Source organism: Protopterus annectens, chromosome 2.part1 (genome assembly GCF_019279795.1).
Source record: "Protopterus annectens isolate FY-2018-M chromosome 2.part1, PAN1.0, whole genome shotgun sequence".
Classification (NCBI taxonomy): domain Eukaryota; kingdom Metazoa; phylum Chordata; order Ceratodontiformes; family Protopteridae; genus Protopterus; species Protopterus annectens.
In genome coordinates this window covers 372,923,528-372,935,755 of record NC_056729.1, presented here as the reverse complement: position 1 = coordinate 372,935,755, position 12,228 = coordinate 372,923,528, and the positions used below count along the sequence as shown (strand labels likewise).

The 12,228-nt window shown below is 44.0% G+C and overlaps 1 protein-coding gene across 2 annotated transcripts in view; it reads right to left on the bottom strand.

Moving 5' to 3' along the window:
• The window catches only part of SPOCK3 (SPARC (osteonectin), cwcv and kazal like domains proteoglycan 3), a 2,692,952-nt gene that overhangs the window by 2,326,159 nt on the left and 354,565 nt on the right, over positions 1 to 12,228 (bottom strand). The window lies entirely within an intron of this gene.

Below are 12,228 nucleotides of genomic sequence, written 5' to 3'. Positions count from 1 at the left end.
GATGCTCAAGTCATGTTTCCAGTGCCTGTACATATGCAGTGGAGCCTTGCAGTACTCTCCAGCTACATGTACCCAAATTTTCATTGTATGTGCCATGCTACACAATATGATACTGCAGAAACAGCTGCACCTGGAACAGCACAGGGCAGGCCACACAGCCCCCCACCATTGCCAAAAGCCAGCACAGGTACAGACTGACTCAGAGGAGGAACAACCTGAGCCTGCCCCGTAGGCAGAAGGAGGCATGCCCAGTATGCCCAGGCTTTGGCAAAGAGGTAAAGCATAGCACATACACTGACACTGTAGGAACCCAGGGAATGGCACCTCTCTCTGACTCGCACATACAGTAAAACGGATGCCAAACATGACACTACCTGTGCTTAACCATGTATAGGGAGTGTACTGTGTGCATCTGACATAGTCAGCCCTCCAGCACAATCCTCAATACTGGCACAGCCACAAGGTAAGTCACTCTCCCTATCAATTGCTGAATGGAGTACTATGTTCTGCTACTTGTACCTATGGTACAGATGTGAGCATGCAAGGGAATCAGGTGGCTGAATGTGATGTCAGCAGCTAGTAGATACCTATATAGGCAGCATGACATTCAAAACAAAATACTGGTGTCAACGTAGTAGGCAGTACTGGACAAGGTGACAAATCCCACTGCAGGACATGTGGTGGGCCAAATGTGTGTTTATAGGACACACGAATGCATGTCAGTGAGACTCACCATACCCAACAACAGTCTCAGCCAGCAGGACAGGTGTAGATAAACACAAAGAAAGGCTAAGACCTCTGATTGATGGCAACGTAGAACAGACCCCCTCCAGACCTACACAGACAGACTACAACAGGTCAGGCAGTTGGAAGTTAGTTCTGAAGGGTAAAAAGTCTGAAATTGAAATGTAGATCAGTAAAACCTATGAGCTGTACTACACTGATATGCCTCTAGTCTGCATGATAGGTCAGAATACAGAAAGAAATGGAAGCCAGCAGAGTACATGAAATACCAGTACAGTCATAGCAAATGTTTACAGCTGTCAGGTGTGCCCCCCCCCCCCCCCCCACAGTCCTAGGTAGAAATGTAGTAACATGTACATGTGGGTATAATAACAGTGGAGAACAGATTATCTGAGCTGGCCAAATTAGCAGGATAGATTATTTATTTATTTATTATTTATTTATTTGCATTTGTTGACCAGCAGTGTCCAACTGGACGTTAGGTCCATTTTCAGCGGAGGCCCGGGGAGAAAAGCTCCACAGTTAAAATAAGCAGACAGTAGTTACATTGGATTACATAGTGATTAACAATTTAACATAGCAATTAATTACAAACATATTTACAGATGAAGAACATAGTACATCAGTAGACAACTAGAATCTTTATCTGCGAAGTACATAACAGACATTAACAAATGTTACAATAAGAAGTTCCTGCTGTAAAATAAGTACTAGGCTTATGAGCATCCGAGCTTGCTATAATCAAGGAAGTTAGTGGGGTGGAAAGAAAGGTTGGATGGGGTGGATGATATTAGAGTGGGAGTTGCAAGGGCATAGCCAGCATGTTTTTAGGTGCGCTTTTAGTAAAGTTTTGAAGTGGGTGCATGATGGTACGGAGGTAACTGTGGGTGGGAGGGAGTTCCATAATTTGGCTGTGGCGCAGGAGAATAGTGCTTCACCAGCAGAGTTATTGGCTTTAGTGATCTGCAAGTAATTTTTGTTGCTGGATCTTAGTGGTCTGGTAGTGCGATAGGGTTGGAGTAGATTCTGGAGGGATGGGACATTTAGTGGATGGTTTACTAGTTTGTGGGTGAGTGATAGTTAATATCATTGAAGGAGGTGAGGGAGTTCAAGCCAGGCCAGTTCAGCAAGTGAGTGACAATGGTGACTACGATAGGATACCTCTGTGGTGAATTTTGCAATTTTGTTGTAGCAGGTCTCTAGCTTGTTTAGATTGCATTGCCTTAGGTTGGTACATATTGGAGAGGCATAAAGTAGGGTGGAGATAAGGTGGGAATTTGCTACTGAAATATTTGCTGCTTTGGTGAGAAGTTGCTTATTTCTGTATAATGCTCCTAGTTTTTTGTGGACTTTTTTATGGTCATGGATATGTGAATGTCAAATTTTAGTTTATTGTCTATTTCCACTCCTAGCAATTTGGTGTGTTCAGTTGGGTATATAGTGGTGTTGTCTTTTGCTGTGATGTTAAACTGAGAGTTGTTTAAAGTATGTTTGGTGGGTTGGAAGATGAGTATTTTAGTTTTGTTTGGGTTGAGTATTAATTGGGCATCGGATAACCAAGTTTCAACAGAGGAAAAGGCTTCCTGTGTGACTTTTTGCAGTTTGGGCAGGGACTGGGCTGAGCAGATGATGGTTGAGTCATCTGCGTATTCTATGAGTGTGCCATGTTTGGTGGCAGAGGCTAGATTATTGGTGAAGACAGAGAAGAGTAGGGGTCCAAGGATGGAACCTTGGGGAACCCCTATAAAGACAGGTAGTTGGGGAGATATGTCATTCTGCCATACAACGGATTGTTGGCAGGCAGACAGGTAACTCTGAAACCAGTTGGTGACTGATTGAGAGAAGGATAGGTTATTGAGGACAGAGATGAGTTGTTTGTGTGGGACCATGTCAAATGCTTTATATAGGTCTAGGAAAGTAGCAGAGGAGAGATAGCCATTGTTTTTATGCTGAAGGATAGTGTTAGTAAAGGAGAGTAAGGCAGTGGTGGTGCTATGGTTTGGTCGGAAACCATGCTGAGTATTGGAAAGGAGGTTGTTAGTAAGGAAGTAGTCTGAGACCTGAGAGTGAATGCATCTCTCTAGTATTTTGGAGAGTGGAGAGAGAATAGCTATGGGGCGGTAATTGGTTAGTTCTGTAGAGGGGCCGCCTTTGTGGAGGGGAATTATATATGATACTTTCCACAGTGTGGGAACGTAACTTTCTGACAGAGATTGGTTAATCAAGATGGATACACGGTAGGCCAGAGCATCAGATGCGATTTGTAGGTATTCACTTGGGAGGTTGTCTGCTGCTAATTTGATGGGCTTAAGTTTAGTTAAGAGATTTTTATGTTGGAGGTAGGTACGAGAGAAAAAGAGAAGGCAGTGGGGAGATTACTAGTTGAAGGTGTGGGTTGGAGGGGAGCGGGGGTTGTGTTGTTTAGCTAGTGATAGTATGGTTTGTGTGAACTGTGTGTTGAATGAGGTAGCAATATTTTTGGAGGAGTGAGGGATGTTAGGAGGTGGGGTACTGACTTTACCTAGATGAAGGATAGAGTTTATGGAGGACCAGAATTGTTTGGGGCCTGTGTTGGGAGTCCAGGGCAGACTGGTAGTATTGGAATTTGTCCTGTTTTATTAGCTTTTTAACTCTATTGCGTAGTTCTAGGAATCTCTGTCTAGTTGAGGGAGGTTTTGTTTTGTGTCAGTGCTCCCAGGCTTTATCCCTGTTTTTCATTTCTGACTTAGTGGTTTTCTGTAGCCATGGGGAGGGTTGTGCTTTTGTTCTGGAAAGTCTTATGGGGGCATGGTAATTAAGGATGCTCAGGAAGGTAGTATTAAAAAATTCAACTGTGTCATCAAGACTGAGGTACTTTAGGGGATGCCAGTTACATTCTTTGAGGGATGAGATGAATGTGAGTGGGTTAAAGTTTAGTTTTTTACATATTTGATGGTGGATGACAGGTTTAGCTTGGTATAGGTATTTTTTGAGTAGGAATGTTGGGGAGTGATCACTGAGGCTATCTGATAAGCAGCCTGTTATATATGACTGGGGGCTCTTACTGACTAGTATCCAATCCAGGGTAGTGTGCTTGCTGGAGTTTTTATTTATCCTGGTTGGCGACTGGACTAGTTGGGTGAAGCCATGAAGGTTTATATGATGGGTTGGATTGTTGCCAGAACAGGACTGCCAGTCAATATTGAAATCACCTAAAATGATAATTTCTTGGGGGAGATGGTGGGTAGACCAGCTGAGGAGGTTTTCTAGTGGAGGGATGTTTTGGCCAGGTGGGAAGTAGCATCCGATTATGTTGATGGTTTTGTTTTGGTTTATTTTGAGGTTAGTATATATTATTTCTTCATTAGGAATACTGCGGTGGTGGTGCGGTAGTGTTGTCGCCTCACAGTAAAACATTGCCCTGTTCGATTCTCAGCTAGAGCATCTTCTGTGTGTAGACATGCATGAATGGGCGTACGTTCGTTGAAGGTTGTGCATCTGGGCCGGCAACTCGGCACGTAAAAATCTACTGCCAATCATTAGCGGACCGGAGTTCCGCTGTGGCGACCCCTAACCGGGAAAAGCCAAAAGACACAACAACATATATTATTTCTTCATTGCCTATTTGTAGAGCTGATGATTTTAAGATCTGGATGTTTAGATGCTGTTTAAATATTATAGCTACACCGCCTCATTTCTTGTTTAGCCGGTCTATTCTTAGTATGCCATAACCGGTAGGGAGTATTTGCTCACTGGTAATGTGAGGTTTTAGCCTGGTATCTGTCAGGATGACTATATCTGGGGAGTTCAAGTCTATGGTGGCATGGAGTTCATGGACTTTGTTGGATATACTTCTAATATTTAGGCTTAGTAAAAGGAAGTCACTTGGCTTTCTACTGGATGTGATATGGGAGAAGTTGTGGTTTCTAGTCTGATTATGAGGACTGGGGTTGGAGATGGTAGGGCCAGGGTTGGGGTGGATGTCTCCACTTAGGGCTAGTTTTGATATGCATGAGGTTATTAGTTTTCTCAGTTTTTGAATGTGTTTGTTTATTAGGGAAACTTTATGATTGTGCTCGGTGGGTAATAGGTATGGTGGGAGGGTTACTATGTTAAATTATAGGGATGCTTTATGTTTGAGTAATATAGTTGGTAGAATATGCGGGGGTTGCATAGGAATGGTTCTTGAGTTGGTGGGAGGGGAGCTGAGTGAGGGTGAGACATGAGTGGTGGTGTGAGTAGTAGTGCAGTGGTAGTGGTTGAATGGGGGAATGATGGAGCTTTGGAAGTTAAACGCCAAAAAATGTATAGTCATACCCTTCGGGAAAAACAAGGTAACCCCAAGCTACCATATAGGTGGCAATCCACTAAGCACAGAAGAGGTTATCAGGGACCTGGGGACCCAAGTTGACAGTGGCCTTCCTTTTGACACTCACGTTGCTAAAGTGGTTAGAAAGACCTTCTACATTGCCCACCTGATCATGAAGGAAATTCACATCCAGATCTAGTGAGGTCATTGTTCCCCTGTACTCTTCACTTATCAGACCAATGATCGAGTACAATGCCCCATTCGGGATGTATCTCACCCAACATCTGCAGCAATTGGAGAGACCCCAAAAGTTCCTCACCAAAAGGATAAAGGGACTCCAAAATCTGTCATATGCTGCCAGATTGAAGAAACTCTAGCTCTATTCAGTCGCATACCGTCTGCTCAGAGGTGACATGTGCCTGACATACAAGGCCATGTCCAACCCGGAATTAATGGACATGCTCCACCTCAAAATCCAAATCCACCAAAACCACTAGAGCAAGCGACTTAAACCTTAGCACAGATATAAATAGGACGTGCTGGAGGGATAGATTTATCACTCAGAGACTCCCTATGCTGTGGAATAAAATCCCGGTCCATGTGAGGCAGAGCACCTCGCTGGCTCTGTTCAAGAGAAATCTTGACCTGTGGATGGGAGATCGTAGGTTTACCCCGGGAATCATCTCTGTGTCACTGCTGGACAGAGGCACAACAAACTAATGGGCACAGTATTTTCTCATATAAGGGGTGGCGTAAGCCACAAAAATTTGGGCTAGGCTTATAAATGCCTTAGGGCAGATAGCCTAGTATAAACCTATGAACCTATGAACCTATAAGGATGTAAGATATGCAAGGAGAGTGCATGCAGTGAGCATAGGTAAGGTATGCTTGTACATGTTAGTTGAGGAGGTGTGATAGTAATGGGAAAATGGAGAAGGTAGTGTTGGGTTAGCGCTGTGGTTGGCTATTGGAAAGATGGGAGGGGTTTGTGAGTGTAATAAAGATAGGACCATTGGGGACGGGAGGAAATAGGGGGCAGGGTGGGGAGCAAAGTGGGTAGAGACCCTGTTAGTTGCTCTTATGAGGGGGCTGGAAACAATCAGGTAACAGAGTAAACTGATAAATGAACATATGATAGTGACAAAGGGTGGTTGTAGTTTTAAAAATGGTGCCTGCCACAGGTAATATTTATTAACTTTGGGATTGGCTTAATGTAATAAACAGGGAAGGGGGAGAACAAGGGTGTGAGCAGGCAGTTCTTTTGTACTGCTGCTAATGAGCCAAAGCAAAGACAAGTTTGTGTTTAAGAAACAATCAGAATTGACCAAGGATTGCTCTGAAACTGTTAAGTCATTTCTTAACCATTTCTCAGGTGGAAAAACAGGATAACCTTGTATCAGTGGTCTACTGTGGTCTCAGTTTAAATTAACAAACACACAGTATTGATCTGTTATGGATACTATTTGCTTACAGAAGGGAATAAGAGAAAAAGTGGAAGATGAGTGCGTGTGTGCGTGTGTGTGTGTGGGGGGGGGGGGCTGCTTACAAGTCAAAGCACAGTGCTCTCCAGGGGAAAATGAATATTGCCTCAAACAGGTAGACACATACTCAAAGTTAACTTTAGCTGTTTGCAGACAGTTCAGACACGGACTGCGTTTTTCTTATAAGAATGATAAAGGTGGTACTGCAGTTGAATACTTAAGAGTGATGTTAGGTTCAAAGTTAACTTTAGCTGTTTGCAGACAGTTCAGACCCAGACTGCACTTTTCTTATAAGAATGATAAAGGTGGTACCACAGTTGAATACTTAAGAGTGGTGTTAGGTTCAAAGTTAACTTTAACTGTTTGCAGACAGTTCAGACCCAGACTGTGCTTTTCTTATGAGAATGATAAAGGTGGTACCGCAGTTGAATACTTAAGAGTGGTGTTAGGTTCAAAGTTAACTTTAGCTGTTTGCAGACAGTTCAGACCTGGACTGCGCTTTTCTTATAAGAATGATAAAGGGGTACCGCAGTTGAATACTTAAGAGTGGTGTTAGGTTGGAGAGACACTGAGCTCCTCATGGGGCCTGTAGCAGAGTGGATTGTGATAGACTGTTGCATGTGTACAATATGCAGGGCTCTGTGTGTTAGGATGTTGTGTGTTGTACATTGTGTGGAAGTGATCAGCATGTTGGCATGGAGGGTTGTGTCCCAGTGGCCTTTGGCCAGTACTGTTGATGACAGGGCCAAGTTCTGACAACTGCAGTGTCAAACACAATGCATCCCAGCAAGACCCAATCCAGCAGTAATCCATACTAAATGTTTGGATGTAATATCTGTCACCATCTGAAAGATGGACATGGCATGAATGTGGGCCCAGATATACACACAGTACACAGCTGGAAGTAGCCTAGACAGAAAGTGTATAAAATATTACTGCCAAATGGGCACACCTTTGGAATTGTACATACAGGTTAGCAGCACATTAGTTGTCTGTGTAGTATGGAATACTGATGTAGTCTGGCCAAACACTGGCAGACTACAAAAGGCACAGTTATGAAGTACTGAGAAACCGCTGATGTCCCCGCACAAGCCAGCATAAGGGGAATGCCCCACATATATCTGTGAGTTAGCTGCAAGAAGCTTCCATAGCACACATGCACTCAGCTCACCCCACCATCAGCCACAGGTTCATCACAGGTCATATCCCTGCTGTTGGGAATGAGTACAATATGACCCCCACTTCTGTATGGGAATACCCACAGAATGCAGCATGCTGAAGAGGTGTCCCATGCAGGTGTATCCCTAGCTGTAAACAGCACCCTGCCAGCATCCACACCAATGGATTAATAAGGACAGAAACTATTGTCATTAACACCTTGCAGACCTACCCTGTCACCCCAGGGGAATCCAGTGGCTTGCAGCCTGGGACTGTAGGAGTGACACAATGCACTGGCCTGCTACAGATGGCCTGCATCACTACCAAATGCCCTACAGTCCTCTGTCAAAGGCCTGTGTCTCACCCATACTGTCAATGTATGTTATCTCATGGAGTCCCAAACAACGACATAACACAGTCCGCAGAACACAAATGCAAGGCCATATCGACAAATCCCAGTAGCATGTCCGCTATGTCCTACTGCATGAACTGTGGACCAACCCCTAAATACTGCTGGAATGAAGTGATAACTATAGGGATACTTATCAGATATCACTTGCATAATGTTAGGAAGAGGATAGAATAACAGGGGGTGGGGGTAGAAGCATGGACCCCATGGAGTGTGTGAAGTCTGAAACTCTGATGTGTTCCCATACTATCCCTGCCTGCAAACCCAGGAATGGGTGCTACAAACCTGCTCGTAAACCACAATGTGAAGGGGAAATGACCAGATATATGAGCCCTGCCTCTGGATAACCTGTGTGAATCTGTACAGCTGAGAGGTATGGCCACAACAGGATATGTCCATTCTGTCACTTTGATGGATGTTCAAGCAGGGGATCCTCAGGCACCACAGTACCAAGGTGCTGGACCATTTACACAGACCCATCAGCAAATGTCTGCAGGTTCCCATCCAGAATGGCATGAGTGTGCAAGAATATGTAGGCTGCAGACCACAATACTGGACACAGCTTCATTCATCTTGCATTCCCCAGACAATTACTGTGAGCAAATAAGTATATCTGTCAGTAGTTGATGACATAATACATCACAGTGTAAAACAGTACGTATGTCTGAATATCTCTGCTAACACCAAAACCATGTAGCACAAGCAACACAGACACGATTAGTTACAGTATCCCATTATCCTTTGCCCATTGTGACTCCATATTGTCAACCTATCAACAGATATCCTGCAGAAACAGGTTGCTAGCTGTAGGTGTAGAACACAAACGCCTGCACTGGAGTACAACATACCTGGAATGGATTCACACATTCAATACAGAAGGTCATAATGGGCATGTTCCCACACTTAGAGAAATGAAGCCCATGTCTGACAACAACAGTGGACTATATATATCTGTCAGTCGCAGATTTCTGTGCACACACACACACCACATTGCACACCAGTCATGCTTTGCACACACATCGGATAGGAATACACACATATATCCAAGGACAACACACTATAATAGGCCAAACATACACAAACAGAGATGTGGGGAAGATAGAGACAGACAGTAACAAAGAGCTTCCCATCATGAGGCCTGTCCCACCCACCACACATCCAATTGGCCAATGTCACATGATGTGTCAATGTCTATCATTGAAGACATTTGTTTCTGGTAGCCCTCAGCACTATAGTGTCTGTGGTGCTGTGTAACATGACAGTACAAGTCATTATTCATCTAGCAGTCATTTACACAGTCCTGTCAAATGTAAAGTTGTGTGTGACTGAGTGTTGTGTGTGTGTGTTTCCAGAGGAATAGTTTATGGCCCATTCACACACACTGCACTCCCCATTGCCCTAGTTTAGCTAGCCTGCTAATGTCAGGCACCTTGAAATACCTCTTTGGACAGCAGTCATCCCTCTAAGCTCTGTGGCATGCACAATAACTGTGTACTGCTATAGTGCAATATACTCAGATAGGAGTTCTAATCCCACACATGGCAACTGTAAAACTGTGTGTATGTGTTTGTGTGTGTGTGTGTGTGTGTGTGTGTGTGTGTGTGTTTCTGCAGAGAGTAATGTTTTTGAGGCCATTCACAGTCACTACACCTCCCACTGACCTACTTTAGCAAGCCCATTGATGTCAGTTACCTTAGAATACCTCCTTGGACAAGATTCAGCCATGTAAGCTCTGTGGCGTGTGCAATCAGTGTGTAATGCTATAGTGTGATGTACTAGTTAGTTAGGAGTTCTAATCCCAGACATAGCAACTATGAGACTCTGTGTGTGTGTGTAAAGAGAAATGTTTTTGAGGCCATTCACAGTCACTACACTTCCCATTGCCCTACTTTAGCAAGCCTGTGGTCAGTCACCTTGAAATACCTCCTTGGCAATGTCTGTGTGTGTAGGGATCAATGCTTTAAAGGCGATTCACAGTCACTACACCTCCCATTGCCCTATTTTGGCTTTCCTGCTGATGTTAGTCACCTTGAAATACCTCCTTGGACAAAATTCAGCCTTGTAAGCTCCATGGCGCATGCAATAACTGTGTGATGCACTAGTTAGGTAGGAGTTCTAATCCCAGACATGGAAACCGTGTGTGTGTGTGTGTGTGTGTGTGTGTGTGTGTGTGTGTGTGTGTGTGTGTGTGTGTGTGTGTGTGTGTGTGTGTGTGTACAGAGTAATGCTTTGGAGACTATTCACAATCACTACACCTTCCATTTCCCTAATTTAGCAAGCCTGCTGATGTCATGTACCTTGAAATATACCTCTGAAGAAGAGCTAGCACTATAAGCTTTGTGGTGTGGTGGTGTGTGCCATAAATGTGGGACAATTTAGTAGTAGTAACTGCACAGCTATGTTTTTTTTTGTGGCAAGCGTTTGTATGTGCACATATGTATGTGTTTACCTCAAATATTCTGTCCCCATTTACAGCCAGTACACATCTCAGAGCCTGACTTTCTCAGTCCTGCAGATATCATCCACCTTACAAGTATGTATTGCGAAGGCTGTACTATGTCAGGTCAGTGGTGCATGTTTTATATGTGTAACATAATGGTTCATAATGTTTGTTAGATAGAGATTTGAACCTCATCCCTGGTAAAGGCAAATGTGTGATTAGGGTAAAATTATTTTTGGGATCTCTCACACACTACATCACCCAATGCCAGTATTTAGAAGGGCTGGTGATGTTCCTCACTTTAGAAGTACCTTGGGACAACATCCATCCAATAAGCTATGTGGTGCATGAGATGAATGCGGTACATTGTAGTAGTAATACATAGCTAAGTAGGGGGTTGAATCTCAGTATTGACAAGTGTGTGTTTGTCATCCACATCCTGTGTGGAGGCTGATGTGATTGTGTAACGACAAGATGCACTGTGGGGAGGGTTTTGCTAAATTATTATATTGAGGACCTACTATATGTCACAATGTCCATCTTACAAGGACAACAGATGTCAAAGAGCAGTGATGCTGGTGTAGACAATCCATAGCACTACATATGACATTATGGATCAGTGAACATTATAGGCAACCCTTGTATTACTCAGAGAACACTCTCCACCCATGTCTCATACACAAACACACTTGGCTAGGCGACAACCACTATATTGGTAATTCCCTGCATATTGCCCACACATAGTAACCACAGTGTGATTGCAGTGGACTACCTGCCTGTTGACCACAACACTGCCACTGACATCAGAATGTACTGTGATGTGTAACATCTCCTGACAGAGTGCGTGTTATTCATCAAGTAAAAGGACATGACACCCTGTTCCAGCTCTACAATAGGCAAATATATGCTTACAGTTGTCCTTTGCTATGTTCCCCACTGGATGCCTGCAACAACTGCTAATATAACCCACAAAGGGGATACCATACCTTATGTAGATGCCCTGTATGGGCAGATGCCACTAACTCCACTGAATACCTGTATCATGCTGTCAGTGTAGGTGCAGGCACAACCTCATTTTCATGGCCAAGTCTCACCACATGAGGTCAGGAATGCCACATCAGATGATAACAATCTGTCCACACAACATGCCCCAGAGACCCCAAGTACACTTCCACATGTCACAGAACATGCATGTGGGAGACGTGCACAACCCAGACACTGTCCATGTTATGGAATATAGATCACATACATGGCAAGCATTGCATAGCACTGGTCACCCACAATAGTAACCCAGATGAGTGGATGGTGAATACAATACCCATCTGTGTGGGCCAATCCAGGGACTACACCCCTGAGCCACACTGGAGACCATTGTCATGTGGCCTGATGCCAAGGTATTCCCTTTGCCTAGCCTTGTGCAGCCTTCTGGCACAGTCAACTACTACATACCTGTGAAGCAATGAACCCATGCATGTCAGTACTGGCAAGTGTGTGTGTGTGTGTGTGTGTGTGTGTGTGTGTGTGGAGATTAATGACTTTGAAGCCATTCATACTCACTACACCTCCCATTGTGCTACAGTAGCACGCCTGCTGATGTTAATCACCTTGAAATAATCTTTTGGTCATATATCAGCCTGATAAGCTCTGTGGCACGTGTAATAACTGTGCAATATGGTAGTGTAGCAAACTAGTTAAGTAGGAGTTCTAA